Raw genomic sequence first — 21,635 nt, 5'->3', positions numbered from 1 at the left:
GTGCAAGAAACTTAAAACAAATATTTCCTTGTTCTGTTTAAATATGTTACAAAACAAAAGTAATAAATGGTTAAACTACAGTTCTGTGTACTATGTGTTAATTGATGCAGTCCAGTGTCTCCCGGCTAATACACATTGTCTCATTGTACATCCTTCAAAGGAAAGGCTGTGAAACAAGACAATTCCTTCACACAAAGGAAGCAAGAGGTGATTTTACTGATTAGCCAAGAACCAACCAATGTGTGAACACTAACGATTTTATGCCATTCCTTTTTCGGAAAAGCATACTTTAAAAAAAATGTAAAATTGTAAAATAGTAGCTTTGTTTTATTTTTTTTTAATTATGTTTACTCATTTAAAAAAAAATCACAATCAGCTATTCTTTAGGCTTATACTGAAATTTTCTTAAAGAGCCAATTAAATAGGGAAAAACTTTCTGTGTATCATTTCTGAATGGTGCATAAAGATAACAGTGGTATTTCTGAATTGTTGTTATACAGGATTAATACGGATTAAAATACTTTCAAAGAAGCTAATTGTCTGTCTAGTTCCCAAACACAAACATGTATTTTTTTTACGTAAAAGCAAAGAAGAGTTATCCTTATTGTTATAAATTTAACAGATTTTCAGAAGAACATAACTCCTGTTTAGAAAAATTTCCACAGTTTAGTTAATCCTGTAAAATCCAAAATAAAGACAAAAATCAGCCCAAGTTCCAAGACTCTGAATTTATACTATTATTATTTAATAGGTACTCCCTGCCTAGCTAACAGCTAATCCAACTTCAAAAAGATTCTAGCTCTCTTGCATTGCACAGCTTTTTTCAGGGTGGGCCTTTGCATTACTTTTAGACAATTTATGAAAACAAAGTGTCAAGAAATCCATAAATCCCTTTATCGGCCTTTGAAATAGAGACGAGGGTCTGGATGGAAATAAAAACTGTGTGCTCTGCTGCGGATGTGGGCACTAGCCCAGTTCTATACTCAAATCCTCTTAACTTCACATTTAAAAACTGAAGGAAGGAGGACGACAGAGACTTGGACAGTTTGGTCCTCATATAGCAAGCTTTTCTGAATAAACGCAGGCTGATGAATAATGTAGCAATTCTCTATTTGTGTCCGTTTTCATGCTAGTTAAGGATGTGCCTAACTGCACAGGTTCTACCTGTGGCTAAATGCAATTCATTTCCATAAATTGCCACTAATGCAATATACTTAAAACTGCATTTGCTCCACAAACTACACTTAATGCCTATCCACTTCCAGACTGAATTTAAAGGCCTGGCCTGCACCTGAAAGGTCCATAAAGCACAAGGCTATCTCAAAGTCTATTATCCCACAAAGACAGCTATGGACCACAGGGATGATGCAACTAAACTGATTCATGACAAGACTCTTTGGTCAATAGGGCAGCCTATTTTCAAGGGGCAGTAGCCCAGCTATGGATCTTACCACAGATCATCAGACTAAACCTAATCCTGACTATGTTTGGGTCTAAGGCCTTGGCTACACTGGTCAGTTGCAGCGCTGGTGGTGGCTTTACAGCGCTGCAACTTACTCACCGTCCACACTTGCAAGGCACATACAGCTCTGCATCTTCCTGGCTGCAGCGCTGGCTGTACTCCTGCTCTGCCTGGGGAATAACGATTGCAGCGCTGGTGATGCAGCGCTGCTCTGCCAGTGTGGCCACCAAAAGCGCTGTAATTGGCCTCCAGAGGTATTTGGAGGTATCCCAGAATGCCTGTTCAACCACTCTGCTCATCAGTTCGCACTCTACTGCCCTGGCCTCAGGTGACCCACCCTTTAAATACCCCGGGAATTTTAAAAATCCCCTTCCTGTTTGCTCTGCCAGGTGTGGAGTGCAATCAGTGAATCTTTCCAGGTGACCATGTCTCCACGCGTCAAACGAGCCCCAGCGTGGAGCAATGGCGAGTTGCTGGACCTCATCAGTGTTTGGAGTGAGGAAACTGTGCAGTCACAGCTGCGCTCCAGCCGCAGGAATTATGATACCTATGGGTAGATATCAAGGGCCATGCTGGAAAGGGGCCATGACCGGGACGTGGTGCAATGCAGGGTTAAAGTGAAGGAGCTGCGGAGTGCCTATTGCAAAGCCCGCGAGGGAAACCGCCGCTCCGGCGCTGCTCCCACGACCTGCCATTTTTACCAGGAGCTGGACGCGATAACTTGGGGGTGACCCCACTGCCAATCCGACGACCACGATGGACATTTCAGAGCGGGGGGCAGAGGAGGGGGAGAGTGGGAGAGAGGAGGGGGAGGAAACCAAGACTGAGGGTACTGGAGTGGGGGGAGACACCCCGGAGTCCCAGGAGGCATGCAGCCAGGAGCTCTTCTCAAGCCAGGAGGAAGGTAGCCAGTCGCAGCAGCCGGTACTTGATGAAGGACAAGCAGAGGAGCGGGTTACTGGTAAGCAGCTTTTATTTTCAGGATGGAAATGTTTCGGGAGAGGAGGGGGGGTTGGGGCTGCATGCATGCATGCCTAGATGTGGAATAGCCCACTGATGTGGTCTATCACATCGTGGTAATCGGCCTCAGTAATCTCTTCACAAGTTTCAGCCAGAGCGTGGGCAATGCGCTTGCGCAAGTTTATAGGGAGAGCCACTGCGGTCCTTGTCCCAGTCAGGCTAACGCGTCCGTGCCACTGTGCCGTGAGGGGTAGGGGGACCATTGCTGCACACAGGCAAGCTGCATAGGAGCCATGGTGGAATCCGCATTGCTGTAGAAGACCCTCCCGCTCTTCCCAGGTGATCTGCAGCAGCGAGATATCTTCCAGGATTAACTCCTGTGGAAAATGTTGCGAGACTGTTCAGTGTAGATGTCCCCTGCAGTAGTTTGTTTTCCCCAACGCACAGAAACCCCTGCACATCCCTGAAGCAATCAGTCCCCCTTACTCACCATTTCGGGGCTCCTGTGGGTTATGTGCGCTCTGTTTGGTATGGGAAAGGTATGCTAAAGTGAAGACTGTAAACTCCTTCACTCTGTGGGAATAACTGTCTGGGTGAGATTATAAACAATGCTGCCTCTGTTAACTATTGACATTTTTGCCTTTCGAAAAGTGTCCTTGACTACTCAACTGCCCGTATCATCGACTGTTCAGAGGCTACAAAACCTCAGGAAGAAGCCGCGAAAAAGCAAAGAAGACATGCTGAAAGCTGTTATGGATCACTCTGCCAGAGAGAGTAAAAAACTGCAGGACAGGAGGAAAAAACTGCAGGACTGGAGGGAAAGGGAAAGCAGGATCCGCCAGAGAAATGCAGCGGCTAAGAAGAAAAGCACAAAGAAGCTGATAAGCATCCTGGCGCGCCAAGCAGACTCTATCCAGTCACTCGTAGCCATGCAGGCAGAGCACTACCGTGCCGCCCCCCCCCCCCCCGTGCCAAAGCTCTTTCCCTTGTGCCCCAATGTCAGCTCCAAACCCCTTTCCACAGCATCCAGGTTCTTACCACCACCAGCTGCCCCCAACACCTGTAGGTTCACCAACCAGCCCTGAGAACTACGACCTTTACCCTCTGCACTCAACCCCCTCACCATGCAGTGTAGGCATCCTGAAGTGCAGCAGTCATTGCACAGCACTCCAGACAGGACATATTCAAACCTGTGACTGTACAGTTCACCACTTCATCCCCTTGCCCTTTTAGGGTCCCAACATGTTGTGTGTCTATCAATAAAGTTATTTTCTTTTCAATAAATGAATTCTTGGCTTTGAAAACAGTCTTTATTATTGCAGAAAGTGAAAGATAAGGTAGCTCAGGAAAGAAACAGGCACTGCAAATCAGCTTAGGAAAAACAGATCCCTACTAACATTGTAACCACTGCACTTCACTCCCGTTCAAGGCACCAGACATTACTGTTGGTTTTCAGCCTCAAATTCCTCCTTCGAGGCATCCCTAATCCTTGTAGTCCTCTGCTGAGCCTCTCTAGTAGCCCTGCTCTCTGGCTGTGCAAATTCAGCCTCCAGGTGTTGAACCTCGGAGGTCCATTCCTGACTGAATGTTTCACCCTTCCCTTCACAAATATTATGGAGGGTACAGCACGCGGATGTAACCGCAGGGATGCTGCTTTCCCCCAAGTCTAGCTTCCCATACAGAGATTGCCAGAGCCCTTTTAAATGGCCAAAAGCACACTCCACAGTCATTCGGCACCGGCTCAGCCTGTAGTTGAACTGGTCCTTGCTCCTGTCAAGCTTCCCTGTATATGGTTTCATGAGCCAAGGCATTAACGGGTAAGCGGGGTCTCCAAGGATCACAATGGGCATTTCAACGTCCCCTACTGTGATCTTCCGGTCTGGGAAAAAAGTCCCTGCCTGCAGCTTCCTGAACAGGCCAGTGTTCCAAAGGATGCGTTTATCATGCACCTTTCCAGGCCAGCCTGTGTTAATGTCAGTGAAACGCCCACGGTGATCCACAAGCACTTGGAGAACCATAGAGAAATACTCCTTCCGATTAATGTACTCGGATGCTAGGTGGGGTGGTGACAGAATAGGAATATGCGTCCCATCTATCGCCCCTCCACAGTTAGGGAAACCCATTTGTGCAAAGCCATCCACAATATCCTGCACATTCCCGAGTCACGGTTCTTGTTAGCAGGATGCGATTAATGGCGCTGCAAACTAGCATCAACACGATTCCAACGGTTGACTTCCCCACTCCAAACTGGTTCCCGACAGATGGGTAGGTGTCTGGAGTTGCCAGCTTCCAGATTGCAATAGCCACCCGCTTCTCCACTGGCAGGGCAGCTCTCAATCTTGCGTCCTTGCGCAGCAGGGTGGGGGCGAGCTCCTCACACAGTCCCATGAAAGTGGCTTTTCTCATCTGAAAGTTCTGCAGCCACTGCTCATCATCCCAGACTTCCATGACGATGTGATCCCACCACTCAGTGCTTGTTTCCCGAGCCCAAAAGCGGAGTTCCATGGTGCTGAGCATTTCCATGAATGCCACAAGCAATTTAGTGTCATACGTGTCAGGCGACTCGATATCATCGTCAGACTCCTCACTGTCACTTTGGAGCTGAAGGAATAGCTCAACTGCAAAATGTGATATGCTGGCGACTCTCATCAGCATACTCCTCAGCAGTTCGGGCTCCATTTCCCACAGAAATCGCGCTGCACAGAAACTGTTGGGAGACTCACAATGGCGCCAAACATGGACGGAAAAACTGGGATTGCTGGGATGTGAAGCGATGCATCATGAGGCGTTGGGAAAGGAAGCGGAATGACCCACACTCTTCCGTCCCCTTCCCACAACCCACGGCGCCAAAATGGGACGAGGTGCTCTGTGGGATAGCTGCCCATAATGCACCACTCCCAACACTGCTGCAAATGCTGCAAATGTGCCTACACTGCAGCTCTGGTAGTTGTCAGTGTGGCCGCACTGCAGCACTTTCCCTACACAGCTGTACGAAGACAGCTGTAACTCCCAGCTCTGCACACCTGCAAGTGTAGCCATATCCATAGCGAAGACACAGTGCAGGTTTACAATTAAAGTAATGTTCACAAAACAGAAAGGATTTGCATATTAATAAAGACACACAGAATTACACTCATCTATCACAGATGCTTGGGCAAGGAGCATGCCAGCTACCCACTGCCCAATCCCAACATGCCTGACCTTACCGCCTGCAGCCAGGTCCCCCACCCACTGAAGAGAAATAAGAGCCCCTGACAAAGATGGTAGCCCAGGGAAAAGTTCAGTTCCCTTCACAACAAGTGCTGCCTTATGAGACCAGCAGTAGAGTGCTCAAAATGCTTCATATTCAAAATTTGATGCTCAAGACCTAGAGACAAAAAGCTTGTATCTCCAGCAAAATTTTGGAGACTTGGTATGAACAGATATGTGATAGGAGGAATAAGATTGAACGTCCTCACACTCTCCCTTCTGGCACTGGGTTCTCTCCATCAGAGAAGGGAGGAAGGACAACAGAGTTTACACCCAACTCTCTCTAATGTATTTTAACTGTTGTGTGGCATTAAAATAGTATGGTGACTGCTGCCTTAAAAATACTTTGACGGGGAGACACTTCACCGCAGTCTTTAGTGAGGAACTACAGATTGATATATAATGAATACATTGCATATATTCAGTTATTCATAGATTATCTGTTGGATTTTTGTAAGCACTTCTGGAGTTGATTAGAAGCCAGCAGAAATTAACAACAAACTCCTTTTCAGTAGAAATAAATTTCTCATTACCATACATCAGCTTTCTAACTTTTCCAGTAGCTAGATTCCTGATAGCAAATGGGGTCCTAGTGGCATGCCGGCCCATTTAACTTGAAAAGTAAATTCTGAGAAAAAAATCAGAAATAATACTAACAAAATGATATATCTAAGCAGACTTGGTCTAACTTTCAGCACATTGTTCCAACTTTGCAAAATATCCACCTTCTGGAAAAGAAAACTACATCCTTTCTACGGACAGTAAGAAGACATGGCCCACCAGTCAAAATGAAATGAGCACACACAAAATTATAGATTAAGTAAAAGATTTGTGGCTACATACCACTTGACTACCTCATAAATTCCATGTGATTTCTAACACTGGTGAATGAATGGCTTATATTCTCTCCATCTATTGCCATTTAAAATGTAATTTCTGATTAAAAGATTAATTGAGCTAATGACCACATTCTTATATATACTTGGTATTCTATAAATTGAATATTAAGATATATTCATTAATGCATTCGATTTTACATATTTGTTCAGCTAATTATTTGATTCCATCTTGTGGTAGTGCCTATTATAATTATTTATATACCAAGAAGTTTTTCAAAATTCATGTATAAAACGCCATTCAAATGAAAAGTGAAAGATATTCCTTTTGCAGAGAACCTTATTTAATTTTTACTTTTAAGTTTATGGATTGTTAGTAATATGTTTAGCATCTGTAGTTTTCCCCAGAATCTTATTTATATTGCTTTTGTATTTATGATGTGAAGTAATAAATAAATATCTCAATAAAAATGAAGTATAATTAGCCTAAATATGGACCCCACAATACTGGCCAAAACAATAACCAGCAGGACAAAAATGCTAGTCAAGGGAGATCAAGGAATGTTTCTACAAGGAAGATCAGACTATAAATAGCTCAAAATATTCACATTTTAACCAAAATGGAATGTGTAACATCATAACAGAATAGGCCTAATAAGGAATCAAAGACAAAAGTAAGTTTAGACACATAAAGGCTATTTGTCATAGGGACTTTTGTTTGGTATATTTGATGGGAAGAACTTTAACCTAAATATATACAATGGGATTAAGCAAATGTACACAAAGCTAAAATTTTGTTCTTGGGGAGCATGCTATCATCACTTTTCTGTCAAAAATTCTCTCACTAACCCAGAATGCACAGGAAGACACGCAACACCTGTACTTCAACTGTACATCTCATCAGATCTGGAATTTAGGCACAGAGAAAAAATTAGCTGTAAATAAAATATGCTTGTAGGTTCATAAACCTATTTATAACTAAATAGAGTAGTTTTGTTCTCAAACTTTTGTACTAGTGACCTCTTTCACATAGAAAGCCTCTGAGTGCAGCCCCCCTCCCTTATAAATTAAAAACATGGTCTTATATATTTAACACCATTATACATGCTGGAGCCAAAGTGGGGTTTGGGGTGGAGGTTGACAGCTCGCAACCCCCCATTTAATAATCTCGTGACCCTCAGGGGTTCCGACCCTCAGTTTGAGAACCTCTGGAGTAGAGATACTAGTATGAACTTCCAGCAACAGTTATGAGGACAGTATATATTAGTTCTCCCTCTGTTATTTTATCTAACATATAGCAGACCTCTCCATATCCCTTATCCATTCTTTTAATATGCTACTGAATCATTTTAGCTTTGAGAAGAGGGAGAAAAGACTCCCAAGAATAAAACTAGCTACTATGATATTGACATCATAGGCAAATTAGGCTCAGGATCCAGATATAGATCTGTTTGCTAGTGAATAATACAGATGCAACACATAGTGTGGTATAAAACCCAGTCTACATTAGTAAGTACACCTCCACCCCGATATAACATGACTCGATATAACACGAATTTGGATATAACATGGTAAAGCAGTGCTCCGGGGCAGGGGGGGACTGTGCACTCCAGTGGATCAAAGCAAGTTTGATATAACACGGTTTCACCTATAACGCAGTAAGTATTTTGGCTCCCGAGAACAGCATTGTATGGAGGCAGAGGTGTATTTCCACTTATACCAATAAAGCTATACAGACATAACCCACAATGTGGGCATTCTTATTCCAATATAAGCATGGGTTCTTACTGGCGTGAGAGACTACATGGGGTTTTTACCAATATAACTATAATCAGTTTACATTCACGTTAGATTCAATTACAAAAATTTTTTCCTTTCTAGACAGGGCTAAAGTAGGAGAATTAACACCATTTTTAGGAACAGGATGTGCACTGAACCTTCAATATAACTAAAAACATCAAGTGATATTCAACTCTAAGAGAAGGTATTTGTTTAAATGGTATTTGGCCAAGAGGCCATCTTGCCTTCCACACATACCACATAGTAGTGAAGTCTAACAGTCTCTAGACATAAAAATCTGGGGGCAAGTGGTAAAATAGTCTTGATGTGTTCAACTCTGGAAATCACTTCCCCCTTTGATTCAACAGAGATCAAGTCTCCTGACCTCCAAGGGATGTTGTAAAGCCCATCTGATCTCTCATGATTTTGCTTCAGTGGGGTGTTGGGCAAGAGAGCTGGTAGGTTAGTATAATGCTTGTTTTGGAAAGGTCATATTTATCCCTAACTTATTTTCATTATTAAAACAGGCAAGTATAAAAATTCATCATCTTCTGTAGTCAACTGGAATTCAGTTAGTGGATTAGGTGAGCATTTTCAAGCTGATTCCATGATTTAATCAAGCAATAAAAATTGTCACAATGGCAAAACATTCCTAAAATAAATTCTAGTTATAAGGTGCATAGGTCTTACATTGGCCTTCTGCTCAAAGGTCAATTTCACCCAACATGCACAAAGGCTCTGCAAATGTTTGTTGGGGAAAATATAATGCTTGCCAGGTAACCAGGTTCCCAAAGAAATATTTGATGTTTTATTTTTCCTCTTCGCAACTTATCCACATATACATATCAACTTCAGTTCATATGTAACATTTCATCAAATCTAAAGATTCATGAAATTAGATTACAAAAAACTAATCACGGGATCATAAACATTCTGCATTTCTCCCAAGTTCCCTTGCAAAACACTTCACATTATTTTGCAATGGTCACACCTTAAAAATAACAATGATTTTTCCCCTTATTTGAATGTCTGTCAATGGGAGTGATAGCATGGAATAAATTTTCACTTCTGAGGTAATTTTTTTTTTTAAAGTGAGGGGAGATTTGTAGTAAAAAGGCTCTCAATTTGTAGAAAATAGTAAATATAAAGGGTATTTCATAGTACTAGATACATTCACAGTTCGGTATTTTACAAAGAGCTTGAGCATTCAACTGCTATCACAGTGAGAAGAGATCTCACTGAATTTATATGCTGCATGTACTATAGTCTCATTTTTTTAAACTTTTTTAAATTGTGTCAATTTATTATAGGAAGAAGAAGAAGGGAAAACAGTTTTACAAAGCTTTGTCTGGGAGTTACAAGTCTGGGTATAAATTGCATTCCAAATCCTGATTTCCAGATGGAATGGATATAAATTTATTGCGGGTAACAAATTATTACTACAACAGTCTTCTTGCTTTTATATTGAAATTACATTCACATGCTGCAACTAATCAATTTCAGGAAAATAAATTAATAATTTAAATATGACCTGTAAATAATTTCTGTAAATGCAGCAGTAACAGTCAGGGTTAGAGGGACCTTTTGCATATAATTAGTTTAAAAGTTAATGCAACATAAGCATATTTTAAATTCGAGGTACACATTTTACTACTAATCTATGTTGACATCAATGGGAATTTGGAGTAGAATATGACCCAGAATATGCTGAACGTTTCTCTTAGCTATTGGTGACATACAAAACATAATGCTAAAGCAGAGAAATGTTTAAAAAAATGGAAAATTACCTTCATTAAAGGAAGAGAAAATGCCACAAGGATATTAATATTTCACTTTTCTTCAGCGTTATCAATGTACTGTAAATACATGAAAAACTAGCAAACAACATATACAGATAATCACAAATATGGAAAAGAAATGGCAAAGAAAGAGAAACTGTAAATGATAAAAATATCCCCCTCTCAATCACAATCCAGGAGGCAGCCCAGGCTCAGGCTGTCCTTCCCCCCATCCTTCAATCACTCCCTGGGAGGTGGTGGCGGCAGCAGGGCTCCAGCTGTCAGCCCCAGAGTGGCAGCAGCAGCGCAGACGTAAGGATGACAATGTGGTGCTATTTAGTGCCCCATTGCCACCCTTACTTCTGCGCTGCTGCTGGTTCGGTATTGCCTTTAGAGCTGGGCACCCAGCCAGCAGCCGCTGCACTCCACTCTACCTTCAGAGGCGGGCGGTGGTATATGTTCTTGTGGAGGGGGTGTGGCATAAGCAACTACAGACACAAAAAGGGGGGGGCATGATCAAATAAGATTGAAAACCATTGCTTTAAAGTTTATATAATTGTCCACGATAGTTTGGTATACAACGCTAGAATAGTTGGACACAATTAAAAAATATAGATTAAGGGTCTTGTAAGAATTTAACAAGTGATTTGTCCATACATAAACATCAGATTCATTATTTAAAAAACAAAACCTGTGTTATATAAATAGTGTTAGCTTCCTTGGCTGTTCTGTTGTCTATAAGAATATTATTCTTCAGACATTTATTATGATTAAAGTTATATTATTAACATGCAGTTAATTAGTTCCATAACAGAGGTTTACAGGAGTCTGTCCTAAAAACAATCCTGCATGCACATGAGTAACTTCATATAATATCCAGTTCAATTCAATGAGAGTACTCACATGAACATGTGTTTTCAAGACTGAGGCCTTAGTATTTGTCATTAAAGCATATTACCATACCTAACTGATTAAAATGATTCAACAGTTGTTCCTGCATAGTATGAAGCCTAGCATTCAAGTAGTCTCATTTTATTTTAAATCAACTATCTTCCTTTGTTTCATTTTTAGATACGAGGTGACATAAATACTGATAATGTGTATTCATTTGGCTATTTAGTCCTAAACCTACATGCTATTTTTCTAGGGAAAAAAAGATTTACAAGTTTAGATTTCTGATATGGCAGGGGGTTTTTTTTGGTTTTTTTTTTTAACTAAAATATATTAGAGGCTTTCATTTTCTCTGAGTCTATAAATTATTTCTAGTAAATAAAAAGTAAGCCACAGTATAAATTAAATCACTGGTTAAATATTTAAGATCCAATATTTTAATTTGTAAATACTGTTTTAAAGGAAGTATTGTGACAACAAAACCATCCATGAAAAACAACAAAATTGAAAATACATTTGTTTGAAATGTTTTTGCAAAACACCATTCAATAAATTAGTTCAGAGATGAAGTATCTGAAATGTAATTACAAACTGAGAATGTATTAGATATATCATGCAAAGCTAATACATGCAAGTTAAAAATAACATTTTTTAGAAATGGGCATCAGCTGTCTAGCCCACTAAATTTTAACTCACCATCCACCTAAATCTCAGTGAGGCAATATTATGACTCCAGCGTGTAAACAGAAATCACAACTGGCTTCAAAGAGAAGTTCTACTTAAAGACTGATGACATGATACAGGCCAACATCTCCTGAACATATTTGTACTTTTGGATTAGATTTTCAAAAGTGTTCAGCACTTCCAATTGGGACCATATTTCAAGAGATCAGCTTCCATTTAGGCATCTAAATGAAACAACCAGATTTTCAAGAGTGCTCATCAAGTGGGTCTGATGGGCGCTCAGCACTTCTGAAAATCTGGACACTTTTTTAAAATGGGAACTGTTGTGTGTGTGGAGCTCCTTTGAAAAAATGGCCTATACTCTTTGCTTCAATTGCCTTTAATACCCACTTTAACATATTCATATTACAGAGCAAGGTAGTTTTGTCTTAATTCTCTACTTCTTCCTACTTTCCTAATTTTTAATATTATATCCCAAAAACTTTCTGATCTGTTTACAAAAGGAGACATCTACTTTTTTTGTTAGACAGAAAATATTCTGTCACTTCAAGGTCTTCTGTTTTGTATTCAGAATAAACAAGACAATAAGGGCATGATCCCACGATCATTGAAGACAATGGAAAGACTCCTACTGACTTCAGTAGGTTTTAGATGGGCCCTAAAACTTTGCCTATGGAATACTGGAATCTATAGAGTACTTTATACAATAGAAGTATCACATCTTGTTTCTGATTCTACCTATCTGCTAGCAGAGCTATCTTTTAACATGACTAGAGGAAAGCTTTCAATGATTTTCACAACTCCATAATCCTCTTTCTTATCAAGGTGCTATACAGTCGTTCTGTTTAACACATCACGACGCAGATCCTTGCTCCCCACCTAATGTTGTTACAATTTTCTATAATCAACTGCATTTGCCAAAAGCAGGCCCAAAGCTCTTAAATGATACCAATTTCTTTGAATCTGATTACAAAGCCTCATTGTCTGCTCTGTCTCTGAGCTTTTGTTTTATAAGAGTTCAATTGGCACAGCCATTGCTGTTGTTTGATTGCGGTTTGTCAAATGAGATGTTTGACTACTCTGTCTCTACTTGCAAGAAGGTAAGGATGGTCTTGCAAGTGGGGAGTACAATGTTAGCTGTTCTTTCTCTGACCTGCCCAATGTAAATACAACTTGCTGATTTGTTTTCCCAATGGCATGGGGGAGGACTCTTAATATGGTGATTCTCTGTTGCAATTTTCAATACTTGAGGTGTGTAGACATCTGTAATGCTTTTTTTATTTTTAATGTGATTCCCCGATACCTGAGACAAATTTTTAACCATGATAATCATGAAGCATACAGCTTCTGGAATCAGAATTTAGCTGACTGATGACACAGGAGACAAAGTAGAATACAATTTTTCTTCTGCAGCGAACAGAGGTCCCAGTCCTGGGGTCTGGCTGCATGCAAGAAGTTGCAAAATCGGGGACAGAGACTGCAATGAAGTGCTGGGAGGAAATACTCAAAAGCTGGTTAAGCCGTCTTTATGGTCTCTGGAACAGGGGCCAATGATCTGGTCCTTTGGTTTTTGAAGTATGGCTAATTATTCAGCTACTATCTAGTTATAATCTGAGAATGTTGTTATAGCTTCAAAAACACAGTTCTTCAAAATAAAAAAAATCCATTACTATATTATAATCTTAAAAACAAAGAAAAAACTGTATATGAAAGATGCTGAAAAAATAGATACAAGTCTGACTGTAGGAATTCTGATTATAAAAGTTTTCCAAATATAATAGAAGTCTGCATAAAAGCAGAGAGGAGAGTAGGTTTTTTTTGTTTGTTTGGTTTTCTGCAAAGTAATTTCCCCTGGAGGAATCTTGGACTACTGTTTACTTTTAAACAACAAAAGTCTATAGTGTGTTTGTGTGCATGCATAAACACACTCCCAAGGCCAGCGTCTGAGCTGGAGTAAACTGATTGAGGGCTTGGCTACACTGGAGAGTTACAGCACCGGTGGTGGCTATACAGCACTGCAACTAACACACTGTCCACACTTGCAAGGCACACCCGGTGCTGTATCTCCCTGGATACACCGCTGGCTGTACTCTACCTCTGCCTGGGGAATAACGACTGCAGCGCTGGTGATGCAGCACTGCTCTGCCAGTGTGGCCACCAAAAGCGCTGTAATTGGCCTCCAGAGGTATTCGGAAGTATCCCAGAATGCCTGTTCAGCCACTCTGCTCATCAGTTTGAACTCTACTGCCCTGGCCTCAGGTGACCCGCCCTTTAAATACCCCGGGAATTTTAAAAATCCCCTTCTTGTTTGCTCAGCCAGGTGTGGAGTGCAGTCAGTGAATCTTTCCAGGTTACCATGCCTCCACGCGCCAAATGAGCCCCAGCTTGGAGCAATGGCGAGTTGCTGGACCTCATCAGTGTTTGGAGTGAGGAAGCTGTGCAGTCACAGCTGCGCTCCAGCCGCAGGAATTATGATACCTATGGGCAGATATCAAGGGCCATGCTGGAAAGGGGCCATGACCGAGACGCGGTGCAGTGCAGGGTTAAAGTGAAGGAGCTGTGGAGTGCCTATTGCAAAGCCCATGAGGGAAATCGCCGCTCTGGTGCTGCTCCTTGACCTGCCGTTTTTACAAAGAGCTGGATGCAATACTTGGGGTTGACCCCACCGCCAATCCAAGGACCACGATGGACACTTCAGAGTGGGAGGGGAGATGGAGGAGGAGGAAAAAGAAACAGAGAATGAGGGTACTGGGATGGGGGGAGACACCCTGAAGTCCCAGGAAGCATGCAGCCAGGAGCTCTTCTCAAGCCAGGAGGAAGGTAGCCAGTCGCAGCAGCCGGTACTTGGTGAAGGACAAGCAGAGGAGCGGGTTCCCGGTAAGCAGCTTGTATTTTCAGAATGGAAATGTTTCGGGAGAGGAGGGAGGGTTAGGGCTGCATGCATGCATGCCTAGATGTGGAATAGCCCATTGATGTGGTCTATCACGTCACAGTAATTGGCCTCGGTTATCTCTTGAAAAGTTTCAGCTAGAGCGTGGACAATGCACTTGCGCAAGTTTATAGGGAGAGCCACTGTGGTACTTGTCCCAGTCAGGCTAATGCATCCACGCCACTGTGCCACAAGTGGTGGGGGGACCATTGCTGTACACAGGCAAGCTGCATAGGGGCCAGGAATCCGCATTGCTGGAGAAGACCCTCCTGCTCTTCCCAGGTGACCCACAGCAGCGAGATATCTTGCAGGATCAACTCCTGTGGAAAATGTTGGGAGACTGTTCTGTGTAGGTGCCCCCTGCAGCTGTTTGCTTTCCCCAACGCACAGAAACCCCAGTACAGACCAGAAGCAATCAGTCCCCCTTACTCACCATTTTGGGGCTCCTGTGGTTTACGTGCGCTCTCTTTGGCATGGGAAAATTATGCTATTGTGAAGACTGTAAACTCCTTCACTGTATGTGAATAACTGTCTGAGATATAAACAATGCTGCCTCCGTGAACTGTTGCCTTTTTAGGCTTTCTACAAGCAACCTTGATTTCTCGGATGCCCGTGTTATCAACAGCTGAAAGACTCCAAAACCTCCGGAAGGAGCAGTGAAAAAGCAAAGACGACCTGCTGCAAGCAGTTATGGATCACTCTGCCAGAGAGAAACAAAAACTGCAGGACTGGAGGGAAAAGAAAAGCAGGATCTGCCAGAGAAACGCAGCGGCCAGGAAGAAAAGCACAAAGCAGCTGATAAGCATCCTGGCACACCAAGTGGATTCTATCCAGGCGCGCGTAGACACTCAGGGAGAGCGCTACCATGCCGCCCCCCCCCCCCCCGTGCCAAAGCTCTTTCCCTTGTGCCCCAATGTCAGCTCCAAACCCCTTTCCACAGCATCCAGGTTCTTACCACCACCACCAGCTGCCTCCAACACCTGTACGTTCACCAACCAGCCCTGAGAACTACAACCCTTACCCTCTGCGCTCAACCCCCTCACCATGCAGTATAGGCATCCTGAAGTGCAGCACTCATTGCACAGCACTCCAGATAGGACATATTCAAACCTGTGACTGTACAGTTCCCCATTGCACCCCCTGCCCTTTTAGGTTCCCAAAATGTTCTGTGTTTGTCAATAAAGTTATTTTCTTTTCAATAAATGAATTCTTGGCTTTGAAAACAGTCTTTATTATTGCAGAAAGTAAAAAGATACCTTAGCCCAGGAAAGAAACAGGCACTGCAAATCAGTTTAGGAAAAACAGATTCCTACTAACATTGTAACCACTGCACTTCACTCCCATGCAAGGCATGGTTTTCAGCCTCAAATTCCTCCCTCAAGGCATCCCTAATCCTTGAAGCCCTCTGCTGGGCCTCTCTAGTAGCCCTGCTCTCTGGCTATGCAAATTCAGCCTCCAGGTGTTGAACCTCGGAGGTCCATTCCTGACTGAATGTTTCACCCTTCCCTTCACAAATATTATGGAGGGTACAGCATGCGGATATAACCGCAGGGATGCTGCTTTCCCCCAAGTCTAGCTTCCCATACAGAGATCGCCAGTGCCCCTTTAAATGGCCAAAAGCACACTCCACAGTCATTCGGCACCGGCTCAGCCTGTAGTTGAACCCGTCCTTGCTCCTGTTAAGCTTCCCTGTATACGGTTTCATGAGCCAAGGCATTAACGGGTAAGCGGGGTCTCCAGGGATCACAATGGGCATTTCAACGTCCCCTACTGCAATCTTCCGGTCTGGGAAAAAAGTCCCTGCCTGCAGCTTCCTGAACAGGCCAGTGTTCCGAAAGATGCGTACATCATGCACCTTTCCAGGCCAGCCTGTGTTAATGTCAATGAAAAGCCCCTCCACAGTTAGGAAAACCCATTTGTGCAAAGCCATCCACAATATCCTGCACGTTCCCCAGAGTCACGGTTCTTCTTAGCAGGATGCGATTAATGGCGCTGCAAACTTGCATCAACACAATTCCAACGGTTGACTTTCCCACTCCAAACTGGTTCCCGACAGATAGGTAGGTGTCTGGAGTTGCCAGCTTCCAGATTGCAATAGCCACCCGCTTCTCCACTGGCAAGGCAGCTCTCAATCTCGTGTCCTTGCGCCGCAGGGTGGGGGCGAGCTCAACACATAGTCCCATGAAAGTGGCTTTTCTCATCCGAAAGTTCTGCAGCCACTGCTTGTCATCACAGACTTCCATGACGATGTGATCCCACCACTCAGTGCTTGTTTCCCGAGCCCAAAAGCGGCGTTCCACAGTGCTGAGCATTTCCGTGAATGCCACAAGCAATTTAGAGTCATATACGTCAGGCGACTCGCTATCATCGTCGGACTCCTCATCACTTTGGATCATAAGGAATAGCTCAACTGCCAAACATGATGTGCTGGCGACACTCATCAGCATACTCCTCAGCAGTTCGGGCTCCATTTCCCACAGAAATCACACTGCATATAAACCGTTGAGAGAATCAAGATGGTGCCAAACATGGACGGAAAAACAGGGATTGCTGGGATGTGAAGCGATGCATCACGGGGCGTTGGGAAAGGAAGCGGAATGACCCACACTCTTCCGTCCCCTTCCCACAACCCACGGCGCCAAAATGGGACGAGGTGCTCTGTGGGATAGCTGCCCATAATGCACCACTCCCAACAGCGCTGTAAATGCTGCAAATGTGGCCACACTGCAGCGCTGGTAGCTGTCAGTGTAGCCACACTTCAACGCTTTCCCTACACAGCTGTACGAAGACAGCTGTAACTCCCAGCGCTGCACACCTGCAAGTGTAGCCAAGGCCATAGTTTCACTGAGGTCAGTGGAGCTATACTGATTTATTCCAGCAAAGGATATGGCCTATATACACTCTTTTTCAAAGCTAAACAAATGGTCTTAAATTACTTGAAAACAACAAGATTTACTACAAACAGGCCTCATTATTATAAGAGTTTATTATTTATTTCATCATATTTATTTGCTTGGAGGTTTACACATTCCATTTTAGCAACTCTTTCACACACACAAAAATTGCTGGAGTGACAGAAGATAAATATGCACTTTATTATCATAAGCATCAGTAAAAAATTCACAAAATATGCTTTTAATTTTATTCATGCAGCTTAGCTAGATGTGTTATGACAGGACTAAGTAGCCTTTTGTGATACTTAATTTCACCCTAAAGCTGTTTTTAGTTCATTCTAAAAACACAGTAATCTTCTCATCAGTAACAAATATCACTGCTAAATTTAAGAGACCAGAAATAACATAGATGACAGAAGTTAAATGAACACTATGTTCTTAGATGCATAGAAAGATGAAATCCAATAGGAAATTAATATATTTTGGAGCACTTAGGTATGTGGCATATTTTAGGTACAAAACAGACATTGTGTATTAAATAAAAAGCAGGCCTTACATTTATCTCACCAGTTTTTTAAATATGTTACACAGTGATTCTTTTAGATAGATACATTTAAATGGACACTAATAAATCAAGACCCTGATTCTACTTTTATACATGAACTCAATGGCACTACTCGTGTATAAACCTAAGCACATGCATGTTTGCAGAACTTGAAGCATTAATTGAGCCCAAAACAACAATTTTATAAAAAAATGATTTTATAAAAACTAAGAATAAAATAAACGTCTATGCTTTTTTTTTGAAATTTTTAAATATACTCTGTTCTTAAAAAAATATTTCCCCGAAGTGTTTGCAGTGCTACAGTACTAAAGTAAAACTGTCCTCATTCATTTTCATTGTTCAAGCTGAGAAAAATGCAAAAAGTTAATGAAAGGCATAAATGTTGACAAGTAAACTAAACTGTAAACATTCTTTCACTTCAGGGTTACTAATGAATTTTATTTTCTTTCAATATATGAGTTTCCAAGCTAGAAGTATCCCTTTAAACGTATTCAAATAAACTAATATTGGCAAGTAGAAATATGATGCTATAGAAACCAGAATGGTTTGATGCACCATCAAAACGTTCAACGTACTCTAGACCAAGCAATGGTAAGGTCTGTATTAAAACAATAAACTCCAAGGAAACTGCATTTATGAAAAAGACAAAAATGTATATATTCATAAACTCTCTTCCTAGAGGTTAACTTAACCTTGCAAGAGTGTCAGGAAAGATTACAAACTGAGGCATAAAATCTGTTCACCAGCCCCAATGATGAAAAATTAAAGAAGACATTTTAGAGGGCCCAATTCTTGGGACTCAAAGACTGGCCACATCTGGTGAGGTGAAGTATGAACAACCAATGAGTTTTAGGATAAATCACTGTGTTAACTCTGCTGATCATTTTATATTGTGAAGGCTAGTTCCACAACACAAATAGCTACAAACTTTGTTTTTCAAGGTATTTTTTTAAACAACCCTGATACTGTGCCCGGAGTGAGAGTACACAATGCTCTCTACCATATACTTTACAATCAACAATGCTCACCTGCTAACTGGAAGACCCATGAGTGATGGAGACACAAACACCACTCCCTTTCTGGGTGGGGTTCCCCTCATCTCTCCTACCTGTGGCATGAACAGGTTGGGACTCTGCAATCCACTGGGGTCTCTGGGCAGGCCAGGTGGTGCAGAAGTGGCATTGCCTTCATACCCATCCTCAACTGGGGGCCACTTGAGCCCAGCTAAATTCTGCACTGGAATGACCCTGCTGACTAGTTTGGGAAGGATTCCTCACTGGCTAATAGTTTAATAAAGTTGTGGGCTCTGTATTTAACCATACTCTGGCTTGTGTGCCTCGCTGCTTCAGTGTCTGTGTCTATATACGCTGCCCACTGTATGCATGTCTATCTCTGGTAAAATATTTACACCACAGTTTATAAACATCATTAAAGCACAGATGGTGGAAAGTAAACAAATCTGCTAACTATTAAACAACAAAGATGATTTTGGAGGTAGAATATGGAAACAATACAACCTCAATTATTTTATTTACAAAGCACTTGAACTCTAAGATCTAAAAAATGCCTGATTGTCTTGAAGATTTGACATATCATCTCTACAAGGTGTAAGTAAGTTCATTCAAAATAAACCACTGCAACCCTATATTCCAATATAGATCAACAGGGATCACAATTGCAACAAAGTGTCCAGCACAAGTATACAAGAAGGAATGCCAGATATGTATTGCAGATAAGCTGTAAAGTTGTATGTCTGGCACAACTGTTTTTCAGTATCACATAACACTGGCTAAAAATTGCTCCATGTCAGCTCAAGTTTATTACAGTGAGGTCTTCTGAGTGTGTCTAATTTTTATAATCAATAAATCACTTCTAGTCTTTTAAAAAATAGGAAGCATGAGTGAAATGGGGGATATAATGAAAGAAATTAAGATCTGACAACATTCATTATATGACCTATATACAGCATTACATCACATTCAGGTCTTTCCAGAAAGCTCGTTCTTATTCTCCTTCCTCTTTTCCAACAACACACTGTAAAAATAAAACATGAATAAATGTAACTTCAGGTCAATGGTAACCTCAGACTAATGGTTCAATCTCCAGCTATATTGGCTTTTATGTTTTGCAAAAAACTAAATTCATAGAAGTCAAAGGACCAAATAAAGCCCTGTAACTAGCCCCCTAAAAATACAGTTTCTACTTCTATCTTTTTACCACTATGCTTTTCTATCACCATAGTAACATTATCTACACAGTAAAGGGCTTGATTTTCAAAAGTGATTGTGGTTAATTGCACACTAATTTCCATAAGCAGATGCACAAACTAATATTTTCAAGCGTAAATGGCCATTCAGGGAACAGACTATTTGCGTGTGCGAGTGGACAGTTTGCAAACACAATTGCTGTAATTCTACATTAAAAATGAAAATGACTGAGTTGCTTTTTTCATCACAATCTTCATTTAGGCACATCAAAAATTACCCATTACTGTAGTTTCTGAGCACATCACAATATTTAAAGTATTGCATCTGTAAAATGGAGATAATAGTATTTCCCTCTTGCAAGGATAAATACATTAAAGACTGAGAGGTGCTCACATACTACAATAATGGGGGTCACATAAAAACTGAAATTAGATAATTTTATTAACATTAAATAAATCAGACTGAGGATCTAACACAGTGGTGGCCAACCTGCGGCCCATGGGCAGCCCATCAGGGTAATCTGCTGGCGGGCCACAAGATAGTTTGTTTACATTGACCATCTGCAGGCATGGCCACCCACAGCTCTCAATGGCCGTGGTTCACCGTTCCCATCCAATGGGAGCTATGGGAAGCGGTGCTGGCAGTTGCCCACCACTGATCTAACAGCATTGACTTGGGCCAAGCATTGGGCCAGCAGGCACTGTGCAGGGGACTAAAGTCCCACCACAGCATCCTAAACCAGCTCATGGTATATGGTCGCCACTTAAGTCTGAAAAACACCCTTAAATCACACAAATTATGAAGGGTAACAGTGCTGCAATAGGCAGGACAGCAAACTACATAAAAGGTCTTTGCTATCTCTATTTTATTGAGCTTGTTGATGCTTTGTTGAGCCATCTCTCATTCTACTGAGAAAGCACACATTTGATTATTTACCTAGTTAGTACCAGTACTTATTAATGGATTCAAAATTTAACTGTTTCCCAAGGAAGAACTCATAAATCAAGGCTATCTGCAAATCTTTCACATATAGGTCCCAAAGCAATCTTTAAATGCTAGACCCATAAACTACTAAAGTCAACAGAAAGATTTGTTGCAACATCCCTTGACTTCAGTGGGCTTTGGATCAGGCCCTTAATTAACAACTGTACTTATGTGACTTGGGCAGAGTGATGAATCAAAAATAAACACTCTCTCTCCTAATTTCAATAACATCAGTAAAAAAGAGGTGCCATGCTTCAAAAGGCACCGAAAAGTTCTGCACACTGGGATAAAAATGCTGTCTTACATTTTCACAACATTAAACATGCATACTGTAGAAAGAACCTGTTTTACAGAAGAACTCTGGATGAGTCATTTGAGAAAAAGAATACCTCTAAATCTTAGGGGGGGGAGAGACTC

General features: G+C 41.7%; 1 protein-coding gene and 1 long non-coding RNA gene across 7 annotated transcripts in view; one reads left to right on the top strand and one right to left on the bottom strand.

Moving 5' to 3' along the window:
- The window catches only part of GSTCD (glutathione S-transferase C-terminal domain containing), a 141,684-nt gene that overhangs the window by 41,771 nt on the left and 78,278 nt on the right, over positions 1-21,635 (bottom strand). The gene's annotated exons all lie outside the window — the stretch shown is intronic.
- LOC115652476 lies at positions 2,387-3,142 on the top strand. Its single transcript, XR_004000656.1, has 2 exons — positions 2,387-2,423; positions 3,074-3,142. It is a non-coding gene; the product is annotated as an uncharacterized LOC115652476 (long non-coding RNA).

This window comes from Gopherus evgoodei, chromosome 5, assembly GCF_007399415.2.
Source record: "Gopherus evgoodei ecotype Sinaloan lineage chromosome 5, rGopEvg1_v1.p, whole genome shotgun sequence".
Classification (NCBI taxonomy): Eukaryota; Metazoa; Chordata; order Testudines; family Testudinidae; genus Gopherus; species Gopherus evgoodei.
The sequence above is the reverse complement of the archived record's forward strand: the minus strand, read 5'-3'. Positions and strand labels throughout refer to the sequence as shown.